Here is a 13559-nt window from a genome sequence, read left to right as displayed (position 1 = left end):
AAAGTGTCCCCTCTTAAATGGAATACATTCTCTTTCTAACACTCCAAACCACACCCACTCCATCCCAACACTAAATCTACCTTTAGGTTGCCACTTAACACTTTGCCCCTCACTGCTTTCCTTCACCCCCACCTCCCTGACCCTGAAGGCACATGTGCATTGTATTGATTCATCCACTACTATATGAGGGGAGAGTAAGGGCTGTGTCTTTCAGAGGCTGCACTGGTGTACTCACTCTGGTTGAGAAGGATTTATTCCCAGCAGATAGAAAGTATTTTCAGGAAAAGATATGAGAGTCAGTTAGAAAGAGAGATTTAAGCTTTTGAAAGTGAGTAAAGGAAAAGTGCAATCCCTGATGATCTGGTGAAGAATGAAGCTGAATGCTTCTAAGGTACTCCAAGCTGTGCATGAAAGGCTCCAAGTGACCGGGAAGATGGTATTGTTAAAAGTGTTGTGAATAAGAGCCCTCTAGAATCTTCCTTATCAATTTACCTTTAAACAGTTCCTTCTTTCTTGCCTCAGTATGAAGTGTCAATTCTGATATTTTTAGAATTTTTCCTTCCCTTCGATGGTTATCCCAACAGGCTCTTTTTGAAAAAAAAAAAAAAAAATAGTGCATTTAAAAGTTTTATGTAATTACAACCTGAGGTCCACTAGCACTGAGAGGAGCTTTGTAGTTAGAATGCCTTGCTGTTTGTACAGAAAAGCCCTGTGGTTCACTGCTTGTCTGATACTTCAATTATTTGGCTGTAATCACATACTAAAGCAGATATTGATTTCCTAGGTATTCAAATTACACCCCTAACTGCAAGCACCAGTAAAAGGTTTTATATCATTTTAAATGATATACAATTTGGTATAATGGGCTTGTTCTCATGTAAAGGTATATATTCACGTATTTTTGAAGCTATATTATAAATCCCTATCATAAGGGAATTTTTTGTAGACATATTTAGACTTTTTTTTTTTTTAACAAGAGGTATTCTTTTCATTGGCATATAAAAGGAAAGGTACATTATAATTAGAAGATTGCGACATTCATGAAAGTAAACAGTTATATATTTCTCCTTATAAATAGTTGATTTATATATTTATTTATTTTTTATTTTTTGTTTCTTATAAAAGGTGTGTGATTATAGAAAATACAGACATATATGAAATGTAAAAATAGTGTCAGCAAATGAACAAAAGCTTGTCTTACCTAGTTTTCTTTTTGAAATATTTTTGTTCTCAATAGACCATACAAATTTCAGGGGAAAGATGTGTCTATTTTAAACCAATTGATTATTAACTTCAATTTCATAACTAGTGTTTGAATATTCCTCTAGCCAACTCACAATTGGCAACAACAATAAAAAAGAATCGGATTTACAAATCACAAATTTGGTCCTGAATTTTTCCACCAAAGAAACTGCATTATTTTCCTTTATGTTTCAAAAGCCGATGGACAGAAATGATGTTTATAGGCACAGAGATACTGGTTTGAGTTGGAACTCACAGCTACCCATGGGAGAACGGAACTGAATATTACAAAATGTTCAAGCCAATAGTGAGAACTTTTAGAAATGGGTCATTCTAATTGTCTGGGAAGATATTCTATTAAATCCTTGACACATTTAAGTGATTGTCTTGTGCAGAAATAAGAGACTTCTACCTTTTTGGCCTCTGCCAAGTAAATGAAAAAATGTGAGAGATTTGTAATTTGTGACTAAAAAAGTGTCTTTCTCTAAAGGCCTTATCGATGGGAAAAACAATCAAAAGATTCTCTAAAGGCCTTATCGATGGGAAAAACGATCAAAAGATTGATCTTTGAGTTGGGCCCAGGCAATTAAACTCTTCTCTCCCCATCTCTTCCTTCCTCTACCTTGAGCTTCTTGCTCATCATCTTTCCTAAGCTCACCCATGTACATGGACAGCAAGATTGAAGAAAAAGGCAGACCTCTCTTTTGGTGGGTGGTAGTTTTAATAATCAAGGGAACTTACTTAGAGGCTTTGTCTTGAGCAACCACAAGACAAGTAGTTTTCTTCACCTGACCCCCATTAATACTAGTAACAAAAGATAATTTACTCAAAAGAGATGTTACTGTGACCAAGAGCACAGGCAGGCCAGTTTTCAGAAATTCAATTAGGCAAATCATCAACATCAACTTGACTTCTCTGTGCCCAGGAAATGGAGTCTTAATATCTTACCCAAAGTTTAGAGTACTGACTTTAAAAAGAGATCAATTCACTTTGAGAAATTATGTTGAATGACTTTCTGCTTCTGAAAATGTTAGACATACAAGATATAATTTGATGAAATTTAGACTGTCATATTATAATCATAAGAAAAAAACCAGTATCTAAACCATAAAACAAAATGTGGAACAACTTAACCTAATTAACCTATTTTTGAACAATATTTTTTGCAAATCAATGCATCCCTCTTTTAAATTTTAATAGTTATATAAAAGACAAGAAAATCTTTATATATTCATTCTAGAGTTTTGAATTTATTTGAAATTTATTTTTATAGTACTCCAAAATATTTAATTCCCTCTGGTGTTCATTTAGTGATTTACATAAAAGGCATGCTGTGCAGACAAAGCAAGTTGTATTATAATTTTCATTTCTCTCCAATTAATTTTAAAACCTGAGACAGCAGCAAATTCATCAATCATGAGACTGGAATGATTTTTCAGGCTTACATAGGCACATAAGGATATCATTATGGAGGTCTGAATCATTTCCCTTCATTAAAAAAACTGATGCAAATCATTGGTTTGCTATATTTTAAGATAAGAGTTAGACAAGGACTAAAATATCAAAAGACATAAAAGGTAGAAATGTTTTTCTTCTTGTGTCCTTTAAAATCTTTATTAAACTACCTTGTAATTTAGTCTAGTAGTCATACTATTAAATCCAAATTAATGAATATGTTCATTTAAAATATACCAGTGAATAACAGTGGGTTTGTATGTTATTGGTGTTATCATTAGGAGGAGAATTTGTGGAGACTCCTGGCACAAAGTGATTTCTTTATGAAGAGTCATCATCCTGTTGTCATGCTCTTATCTTATATTCTCCTCTAGTTTACTATAGAATCTTAATATTCATTATGATATAATGTGAATATGTAAGCATATGTGACTGTAGCTCCTCATGTAGCTGATGGATACGTAATGGATAACAAATCCACTAGACATTAATTACAAAGGTAATGTTCAAGTGATATAATCTCTGGTGGAAATTTTAACTAAAAGATACACAAAACTATGTTTGAGATGCACAGAAAGTCCATTGGTAGAAAGAGCTAAAAATGAAATCAAGTCAAATAGAGAAAAGGAAACAGACAAAAGCATATTCTTAGATACAGTGAACTGGATTCCTGATTTGCCCAAGTTGCATTAACATTTTCTTGAGGTCATTAAATTTTCTTACTATGCCTGGAGCCTATGAAATTATTATATTTCTCATCTATCAATTCAGTTCTCCTTTTATTTAAAAAAAAAAATGGAGTAGTTTCCTGTAAGAAAATAAATCCTAAATATTCAGTCTACTAAATAAGTAAGTAGTTGTAGACCAATTAATGAAAAGATACTTTTTTTTTGTTGTTTATTTTTTATGACAGAAATTAAGATAGTTTAGGATTATTGGAATCATTTTTGACTAGCATTCCAAAGGGATGCAGGACTTGTTTATTGGTGATGGAGTAATATTTAGAATGATGCATGGGGTGCCTTCCTGGTGGCACAGGGATTAAAATCTCAGTTCTATCATTTATCGCCAGCCACTGGGGCCTGAATTCATCCCTGGGCAGGGAGCTACCCACATGGTGCAGCAGACCTTTCCTTTATGGCCTGCTGCTCCCCTCACCAGTGTATTTCAGTAGATCCACCTGTTCTGCTCCCCACTCTTTCTCTGGTTAATCCTCTCACCCCTGCACCTCTGGCCTATGCCCCAGTTCTTGTATGCATAAAAATATAAAATAAATCTAAAAAAAAATAATGATGCCTGAAGGTATGCATCTGTTGCTCCAATTCTTGATCTTCCCAAATACCGGGATACATTTTTTCAAGGATTTTGTAAGATATATGACATTAAAATAATACCTGGTTTTTCTTTTACTTCACTATTTTGTATGATTTTTGTTGCATCTAATCAAAAGTGACATGGCAAAAAATTAAGCAGTGTTGATTCTTCTTTCTCTGGCAATTAGATATGTGATATTTAGAAAACTTTAAAACTAACTTTTTTTTTTTTTTTTTTTTAAGATTTATTTATTTGTTTATACAAGTACTGGGTACAGTCAGAAGCGCAGGAGGGTGAGAGAATTCACCAGAGCAAGAGCGGGGAGCAGAGCAGGCAGAAGGACCGAAGTACACTGCTGAGGGGAGCAGCAGGCGGCAGGAGAGGTCTGCAGGCCATGTGGGACCCTCCTCCCATGGCCAGGGAGCAGCTGGGAATCGAACCGGTGCTGCAGAGGCTGCAGGCAGCTTCGCAACCCAGCGCTCAACCGCTGCGCCACTGGGGAGGCCCTAAAACTAACTTTTAACTTCAGTTTTCTTTTTTGATAAAATGAAGAAAGATACAGGTTTGTATGGAAATTAAATGACGTATTATAAACAAAGACCATAGGTTAGCATTGTGTACTTTAGGCATCTGTAATATCATCATTGTTAACAATATTACTATGACTCATTATGAAGTCATTGGTAAGATAATAACTGAGAAACACAAGAGAAAAGAACAATTCTGACAACAAAATTAATACAGCTTCTTAAAGATAGGATTGTATACCTGTTAGTTTTTGATCAATGTGTGAAATTTTATTATACACAAAATTGTTGGAAGGGAATTTCAAACTGAAAAAACTTTATGGAGAAGTGCCTGGACCTATAACAGATACTTTGTTATCTAAGCAGTTTAGCATTTGATACCTGAGATTAGTGATATGACTAGATTTTACAGGATTATTTTCTGTGCTACCATCTTTTTCCCCTCTTCCTGCTCCAGAAGAGTAGTCGACACAGTTTTCACCTTTTTTTTTTTTTTTTTTTGCTTACATACCCTGGTTCTTGGATCATTTTCTTTCTTTCTTTCTTTTTTAATATAGGCATGTGTGTGCGTGTGTTTTTTTTTGTTTGTTTGATTTTCTGTTGTTTTTTTTTTTTTTTTTTTTAAGATTTATTTACTTATGTAAGAACTGGGAACAGGCCAGATGCGTGGGAGGGTGAGCGAATTAACCAGAGACAGAGCAGGGAACAGAACAGGCAGACTGACGAAATACACTGCTGACGGGAGCAGTGGGCGAAACATGAGAGGTCTGTCCCGCCATGTGGGACCCTCGCCGGCCGGGGTAGAATCCGTGCTGCAGAGGCTGTGGACAGCTTCACAGTGCTGCACTAAACCACCTGCACCACCAAGGGAGGCCCTTGAATCATTTCTAATATGGTTTCTACTACCCATAAAAGTACGGCATGACCTTATGAACAGACCACAATTTAGTTTCCTCATCTGTGAAAAATTACTATCATTTACCCTGTGGTTTGAATGTGTGAAGGAGAGGATCTAAATTACATAAAATACCTAGCATAGCAGCTGACAGATTGAGTGATTGACATGTTTTCACTATTTAATTTTGTTTCTTCCCATGGGATTCAGTAACTGTTGCTCTGATCCTATTTTATCTAACTTTCTGCCTCAACAGAGCTTTCTGTAAAATACTTTCCTCCATGGTTATAATGAATTTGCAGTCTACTTCACTCCTTCACTATCTTTCCATTCTTTGTCTTCAGACTCTTATCTCCATAATCTTTTGTTCTCTCTTTGTGGTGTGTATTATTTTTTGTCCTTTAAGCAATCTTTGTCCTTAAGCAAACATGTTAAGTGTTACCTCTACACTAGTTTTTCCCAATTGTAATAGAGTTCTATCTCTGTACTTTATCCTTAGCATTGGTTTGCAGTATCCAAAATAATAACAGCTAAATTAATTATCACCCCCCACAAGTACATATGCACACAGTGCATAAATAGTGTACCCCTTCATTCCTTATCTTGAACCAGCCTAGCTCCTTGCTATCATTTTAATTCTTATCTTCTCATATTATAGAAGTCTTAGCCTGAATAATGGTCTCCCAAAGTTATCTGTGATCTTGCGAATGTGTTACTTTACATATCATATCCAGATCTTGTGAATGTATTACTTTACAATGCAAAGATATTTTTCAGATATGTTTAAGGATCTTAAATTGAGATTATCCTGGATTACCCCAGTGCACTGAATATAGTCACAGGGGCTACAGGGCTATAGTCAATGATGTGACACTAAGACATAAACAGTAATTGGAATAAAGATGCTTTAAAGCTAGAGAAAGGGGCCATAAGTCAATAAATTCAAGTGGCCAAAAGAGAGAAAAAACAAAGGAAAGAACCCCCTCAGGGAGCCTCCATATAAAGAAACCATCTCTGTCAACACTTCCATCACAGCTTCTTAAATACGTTTTAGATTTCTGACATCTAAAACTGTAAGATAATATATTTGTGCAGTCAATAAATTTTTAACAACAGAATAAAGAAATTAATACACATTCCTCCAAAGATACCAAGACATTCTGAATTTTCTTTCCTTATGTGTTTTGCTTCTTCTTTCTCAAACTTCCATAATATGGCTTTATTTGAACACTTCATACACTAGAACATATTACCCTATCTCCATCACAAAGACCCATCAATGTGTCAGTTGCACTGACTGAGAACAATCTTTCTCAAAAAGTATCATACGCATGCAAATGGTGAAAATTAAAAGATTTAGTTATTTTGTTAGATACTCTTAATTTTTATTTATGAATTTATCATTTCATATATTAAAAAAATATAATTAAATTAGTATATCTGTGTTAACAATCAAATATTTGCATCCCTTTAAAATTCATATGTTGAAACTGAATCTCCAATTTTGTGATGGTATTTAGAATGGGACCTTTGGAAGATAATTAGAATCTGAGGACAGAGTCCTCAAATATCAGAGAGCTCCCTCATTCTTTCCACCACATGAAGCCACAATGAGAAGTTGATTTTTTACAAAGCATAAGTTAGGCCATCATAAAACACTCAAACTGCCGGCATTTTGATCTTGGACTTCCCAGATAATAGAATTGTGAAAAATAAATGTTTCTAATTTAAGTCACCTAAAAAATGGTATTTTTGTTACAACACTGAGTACACTAAAAATAAGTGTTTATAAGGCACAAGAGTCTAAAAAACAATGATAATATTAAATTACAATAAAACCTGATAGACAAGGCAAAAACTACAAAGGACTTAAGTGTCACTGGTAGGGAAAATATTAGAATAAGGAATTAAACTTAAATTGTTGATCATTAATTCAACCACATAATGCAATCTAATATTGAGATACAAGGGAGGGCCTCCCCGGTGGCGCAGCGGTTGAGCGCTGGGTTGCGAAGCTGCCCGCAGCCTCTGTGGCGCCGGTTCGATCCCTGGCTGTTCCCCAGCCACCGGAGGAGGGTCCCACATGGCGCGCCGCCCGCTGATCCTCTCAGCAGTGTACTTCAGTCCTTCTGCCTGCTCTGCTCCCCACTCTGGCTCTGGTGAATTCTCTCACCCTCCCGCGCTTCTGACTGTACCCAGTGCATGTATAAACAAAACAAACAAACAAACAAATAAATAAATAAATAAATAAAATGCCTCTATAAAAATAAATAAATAAATAAATAAAATAAAAAAAAAAAAAGAGATACAAGGGAAATGTGTTCCCTCTAAATTATCAAAAGCTACTGCACAGTGAAAGACTGTCAGTAAAACAAAAAGAAACCCAACTGAATGGGAGGAACTATTTGTTTATCACACATCTGTCAAGGACTGATATCCTAGATCTACAAAGAACCCGTACAACTCAACAACAACAACAAAACAACTCAATAAAAAAAATGGGCATGGAGCTGAATAGACATGTTTCCAAAATTTAGACATACAGATGGCCAACAGGCACATGAAAAAATGCTTACCAATTATAATTAGGAAAATGCAAATTAAAACCACAATGAGATACTGCTTGGCACATATCAAAAAGAGAAAAACAGTTAAGTGCCCATGAGGCTGTGAAGTAAAAGGAATCCTTGTATACCATTGGTGCAAATGTGAACTGGTACAGCTTCTATGGAAAATAGTATGGAGGTGTCTCAAAATACGATACATAGATCTACTCCTAGGTGTCTACATGAACAATGCAAACCCCACAAATTTTAAAGAGATATATGTAATGAATGTTCATTGCAGTACCTGTTTATAATAACCAAGTAATTGGAACACCTTAGTATCCAAACACAGAGGATTAGAAAAATGTGGTGTGTGTGTATATATATATATATATATATATATATATATACACACACACAAAGGAATACTATTTCAACTATAAAAAAAACAAACAAGCAATCAAACAAAAAAAAAAATGAACTCCTGCTATTAGCAACAACATGGATGGAATTTTTTAAAAGATTTATTTATTTATGCATACAAGAACTGGGATGTAAGCCAGAGGTGCAGGGGGTGAGGGGTTCACTAGAGACAGAGTGGGGAGCAGAACAGGCAGACCTACCGAAATATACTTCTGAGGGGAGCAGCGGGCATGGTAGGAGAGGTCTGCTATGCCATGTAGGTAGCTCATGGGGATTGAACTTGTGCTGCCATGACTGTGATAGCTTGATAGCACTGTCTTTAACCCTGTGCCACGAGGGAAGCCCAACATGGATACAATTGATGGAGATAATGCTAACTGAAGTAAGTCAGAAAGAGAAGGACCAAATGGTTTCATTTATGTATGCAATATAGAAAAAACAAAGGGTCAGAGAAAATCAAACCAATAACAAACCCTAGAAAACTGTGGATGAAGGATATAAGAAGAAGAGGGGAAAAATAGTGGGTAGATGGCAAAATGGAGTATGATGGAGAATTTCGAGTGCCTTGTGTTAAGTGTAGTGTGAGGATAGGCATGTGAAGAAATATGATCTTCTGTCTCTGAATCACATACAATAGTGTAAACCAATGCTAGATCAATAAAAAAAATTCTAAAAAAAAATGATAATTTTATAAGTGACCAGATCATCAGTAATTGTTGATAATTTTTTATGAAGGATAAAATCATCCAAAATCAAATAAAATAATATCTAAAATACAGGTGTATTATTACAAGACTTGTAGAAGCTTTATGAATATTTAGTTTTGAGTTTTAATACATAGTCATTGCTTATTATTCACATTTAGTGCAAAAAAAGTTCCTAACAATATAGGTTCCCCTGAGTCTTATCCCATTTCTGAAAGTGAAGATTGAAGGAACTTGTCTATATGTAACAAATTCCCTAGTTGAATTTATGATCACAGAAGTTTGAGATCTGAACTACAAAAACAATCACAAAAAGACCAATCACAAAAAGTATAGTTGTCAAGTGTAGATAGCTTCTAATTAAAAAGAGTTACTTTACTTTCTTCAACAGCCATACAAATATTGAAAATACAAGGAAACATTTCCAAACTTGATATTTTATTCTAAATAACAATAGAAAACATTAATAATGATTTAATTAGTTTAATTATTAATTAATACTTAATAATTTCAAAGCACTTTGAAAACTAAGTAATGATTATTCTCTCTCTATAAAACTAATATAGAGTTTTGAAGGTTGGAAGATCAAATAGAAAGTATCTTTGATTTTCCACTAATTATAATGATATGGTAAATATGAATCAAGATCAATGTTGTATGTAATATCATCTCCATTGGGCATTCTAATACACAGGATTTTTAAAGGAAAATAATCAAGGATTGTGAATATTTTTTAAATGAGCACTGTGCTTTTTCTTTTAAAAAGAAAAAAAAACATAAATATATATTATAAATGCACTGCATTTCAAAACTTAATTTTCTTTTGCTTTTTTAAAAATTAAAATCAAAAGTTGACAAATTATTTAGAATTAGAGATTTAATTAATCTAAATAATTCTAATTCTAAATTAGATTAATTATTTAGATTATAAACTTTTCCAGGCTACTTCATAAAAGTCTACAGATATATCATCAGCGAAATGTTCAATGTATAAAAGGAAAAACTGTTGTAAATGTTATAACAAATTTAATATGACCGTAAATCTGATTAGATTTTTTCCTTTACTATGAATACTGGAACCTAAGAAAAAATAGTTTTAATTAGAAAAAGATGAGACAAGATGATGATTTTTTAAAGGAGGCTTCTTGACATTTTTAATGTCTTTAGGAGTTGACAGTTCTGGAACTTTACAATGCCTAATTTCATTTCTAGGTTAGTTTTCTTTTTCTTTATGCAGTACTTTTCACACACTTTCAACAAAAATTTGTGATAATAAAGGGTTAAAAAAGACCACTAGTCTCCACAGTAATTTTATTAAAAGAGAAACTGAGAACTTAAGTGACCAGAATTACACTATTACCATAGATTTAGATTGAAATTTTACTTTTATAAAAGTAACAAAATATATTTATCCTGATCTGTGGTCTGTGTGTCTGTCTTCCCTTTCTTCCTCCCTTCCTTAACTTTTTTCCTTGCTTTCTTTCTCCGCCATCCCCCAAATCCCTGTCTCCTCTTTCAATTTTGTTTTCTAGGATTGTAAAAAAAAAGAGTCCTGTTATTCAACACTGCATACATTTTGACAAGGTTACATGATAGCTCTTAGTATAAGAGTCTTTGTGTATTAAATAAGGAAATAACATCTGTTCCTTAGAATTTCTATGAAGACTGCGATAATGAACAAATATTGGTTTTGTCACATAGAATCTTCTCAATAAATTTAGTATGTACTAACTGGTGTCTCCTGTTTATACTCCTGAGACATTCTTTGCTTGTTCTTTGTGGTATTTCTGAACACTTATTCTGAAATTAGCAACATTTCACAAAGGGTTTTAAAAATAAAGAAATTTGGATGCTCTAGAAGTAAATGCCCAAGGATTTGACTTTATTATAAGAAACTGATTTTCAGACATTCTCCTAATGGATTGTAGAGTGAAAAAAAATTCTTGGAAAGCCTTCATGCTTACTTATAAATGTTCACATAGTCACAATTTTGAAACAAATGAATGCTAACAAAGGAAATGCTGTTTATGATTGTCCCTTGTTGGTGGCCTATGCATCCAGTGATGCAAAAAATTGCCATTATGAGGTGTTTTTATTTTCTATTATTCACCCCTTTGTGGAGGGAGGTATACACAGCTTAGGGTTATAAATATGGCTAGGCACATGAAACCCACCACTGGATAGATAAAATAGACAACAATTTGAGTCACATATACTCACAGTGAATGGCAGGAGGATACCCACTCCATGCAGAGTCACACAAGGGCTACAATCTGGAACAGAGTGAAGACAGACTGTAAGAAAGAGAATCCACAAAGGGGGTAAAGTAACCCCTGATTCACTAAGAATAATGAGATAGACTTGCTTGAATCATTCTGTAGACTGGCAGGAAACAGAAACTAGCTGTTCAGCGATAAGAAGGAATTTTATGTGAGCATTTGATAAAGAGTTTTTCTTGGGGGCCTCCCTGGTGGTGCAAGGGGTGAAGCACCACATTATGAAGCAATCCACAGCCTCTGCAACACAAGTTTGATCCGTGGTGGGCCAGGAAGCAACCCACATGGCACAGCAGACCTCTCCTGACTCGCCCGCTGCTCCCCTCAGCAATGTTCTTTGGTCAATCTGCCTGCTCTGTCCCCCTGCATCTCTGTCCTATATCCCAGCTCTTGTATGCATAAATAAATAAATCTTAAAAAAAAAGTTTTTCTCAGACCTCCCCGGTGGCGCAGCAGTTAAGCACTGGGTTGCAAAGCTGCCCACAACCTCTGCAGCGCCGGTTCAATCCCCCGCTGCTCCCCGGCCACGGGAGGAGGGTCCCACATGGTGCGCAGACCTCTCCTGCCGCCCCTGCTCCCCTCAGCAGTGTGCTTCAGTCCTTCTGCCGGCTCTGCTCCCCGCTCTGGCTCTGGTGAATTCTCTCACCCTCCCGCGCTTCTGACTGTGCCCAGTGCTTGTATAAATAAATAAAAAAAGTAAATAAATAAATACATAAATCTTAAAAAAAAAAAAAGTTTTTCTCAATTAGGAAAACTTAGTTTTAGGAGTTAAAAAGAAGACTTTTGGATAGGACATTTGAAGCTCTTCTTTTTGAACTACTTATAATAACACATAATGTTGGACCTAATTTCAGACATTACAACTAATGTGACAGGAAGGAAGTCCAGGGATTGATATGGGGGGTCCACCAAGCCAAGAATTCAAAACAGAGTTGTATAACTCAAAGAATCAGAAAAGTAATTTCTAATATACATAATGGGATGGAGAGGAAGCATTTTCTGGCCTATAAAACTGAAATCTTTCAACTGCTGGTTATTTGCTAAATTCATGTCACCCCAATTATTTTTGAGTACAATTACTTTTAGTTTTCTTTAAAAATATTGGATTCACTATTTTTTGAACAAAAGTAGCTTAAACTCAAAATAAGTGACAGAGTTATACTTTTCTAAGCCATTCTCATTCACACTAAAAAAAGTGGTCTTCTAGTTTGAAAAGAATAACTATATTAAAATTATTTTGTTCACTTGTTCTTTCCATTGCTAGAAAATTAAGAGGACTTTTGGTAAGTTCCTATCAATCAAATTAGCATTTTAAATAGATTATTTAAATAAAAAGATAATTTTTGTTGTTTCAAAAAAATGATATAGATGTACCCCTAGTGATTTGGAGTTAGTTTCAAACTCATTGCAATTTCTTTTTTCCAAAAACATATGCTAATAAGTATCCAGCAATATTGTAAAGATAAATTGAAAAGCACTTTGCATAAATGAAATGGTATATAAATGCAAATTAATAGTACTAATGTATGTTATAATTATATAGAATCTTCCAATGTGAAGCACTGCCTTAAGTTAAGATACATTCCCCAGGGGAAGATAAGGATTAAAGAGTTCACAGAAGAACACTTAAGATGGTTAAAGTGGAATGAAACTTACACATATACAAAAGGGAAGTAGGGAACCAAGATTATTTAGTCTTGCAATGTGAAAAGATATAGTGAACATAATTGAGTTATTTAAGATTTTGAAGGGTATAGTAAAAATTGATAAGATCCTTTTTTTATATGCTATCCCATAATACAAGAAGGAGAGATCACTCAAAACTAATGGAAGGTTAATTTAAAAGGAACAAAAGGAAATACTTAATCTTCACATAGTGTAAAGTCAAACCACGTAATTCAATATCTCAAGAGATTACAGATAACAACACAGTGTCTACAATTTTTAAACAGAAAGAATGGACTTTTTTTAGTCAAAGCAATTTTCTATATGAAATGGAGAAAAATCAAAATGTATGCCTTATGTAATTAAATGATGATCATCAGTATTAGTAATAAGATAATTCCCTCTCTCAATTTGGAAATAAAATTAACAATAGACTGAGATGTGTTGTTTTTTTAGCATTCTTGAATCATTTTTAATTTTATTTTCAAGGAGGAAATCATTAAACCTTAGAT

The 13559-nt window shown here is 34.3% G+C and overlaps 1 long non-coding RNA gene across 3 annotated transcripts in view; it reads right to left on the bottom strand.

Moving 5' to 3' along the window:
- The window catches only part of LOC119253389 (uncharacterized), a 264080-nt gene that overhangs the window by 82331 nt on the left and 168190 nt on the right, over positions 1–13559 (bottom strand). For all 3 annotated transcript variants that reach the window (XR_008553290.1, XR_008553291.1, XR_008553292.1), the window contains exon 4: positions 11327–11379. This is a non-coding gene — a long non-coding RNA (uncharacterized LOC119253389). The remainder of the gene's footprint in view (positions 1–11326; positions 11380–13559) is intronic.

This window comes from Talpa occidentalis, unplaced genomic scaffold (assembly GCF_014898055.3).
Source record: "Talpa occidentalis isolate TD23 unplaced genomic scaffold, MPIMG_talOcc4v2.1 talOcc4.2, whole genome shotgun sequence".
NCBI classification, from domain to species: Eukaryota; Metazoa; Chordata; class Mammalia; order Eulipotyphla; family Talpidae; genus Talpa; species Talpa occidentalis.
Note: the sequence above shows the minus strand (reverse complement) of the source record. Positions and strands in the feature narration are given on the sequence as shown.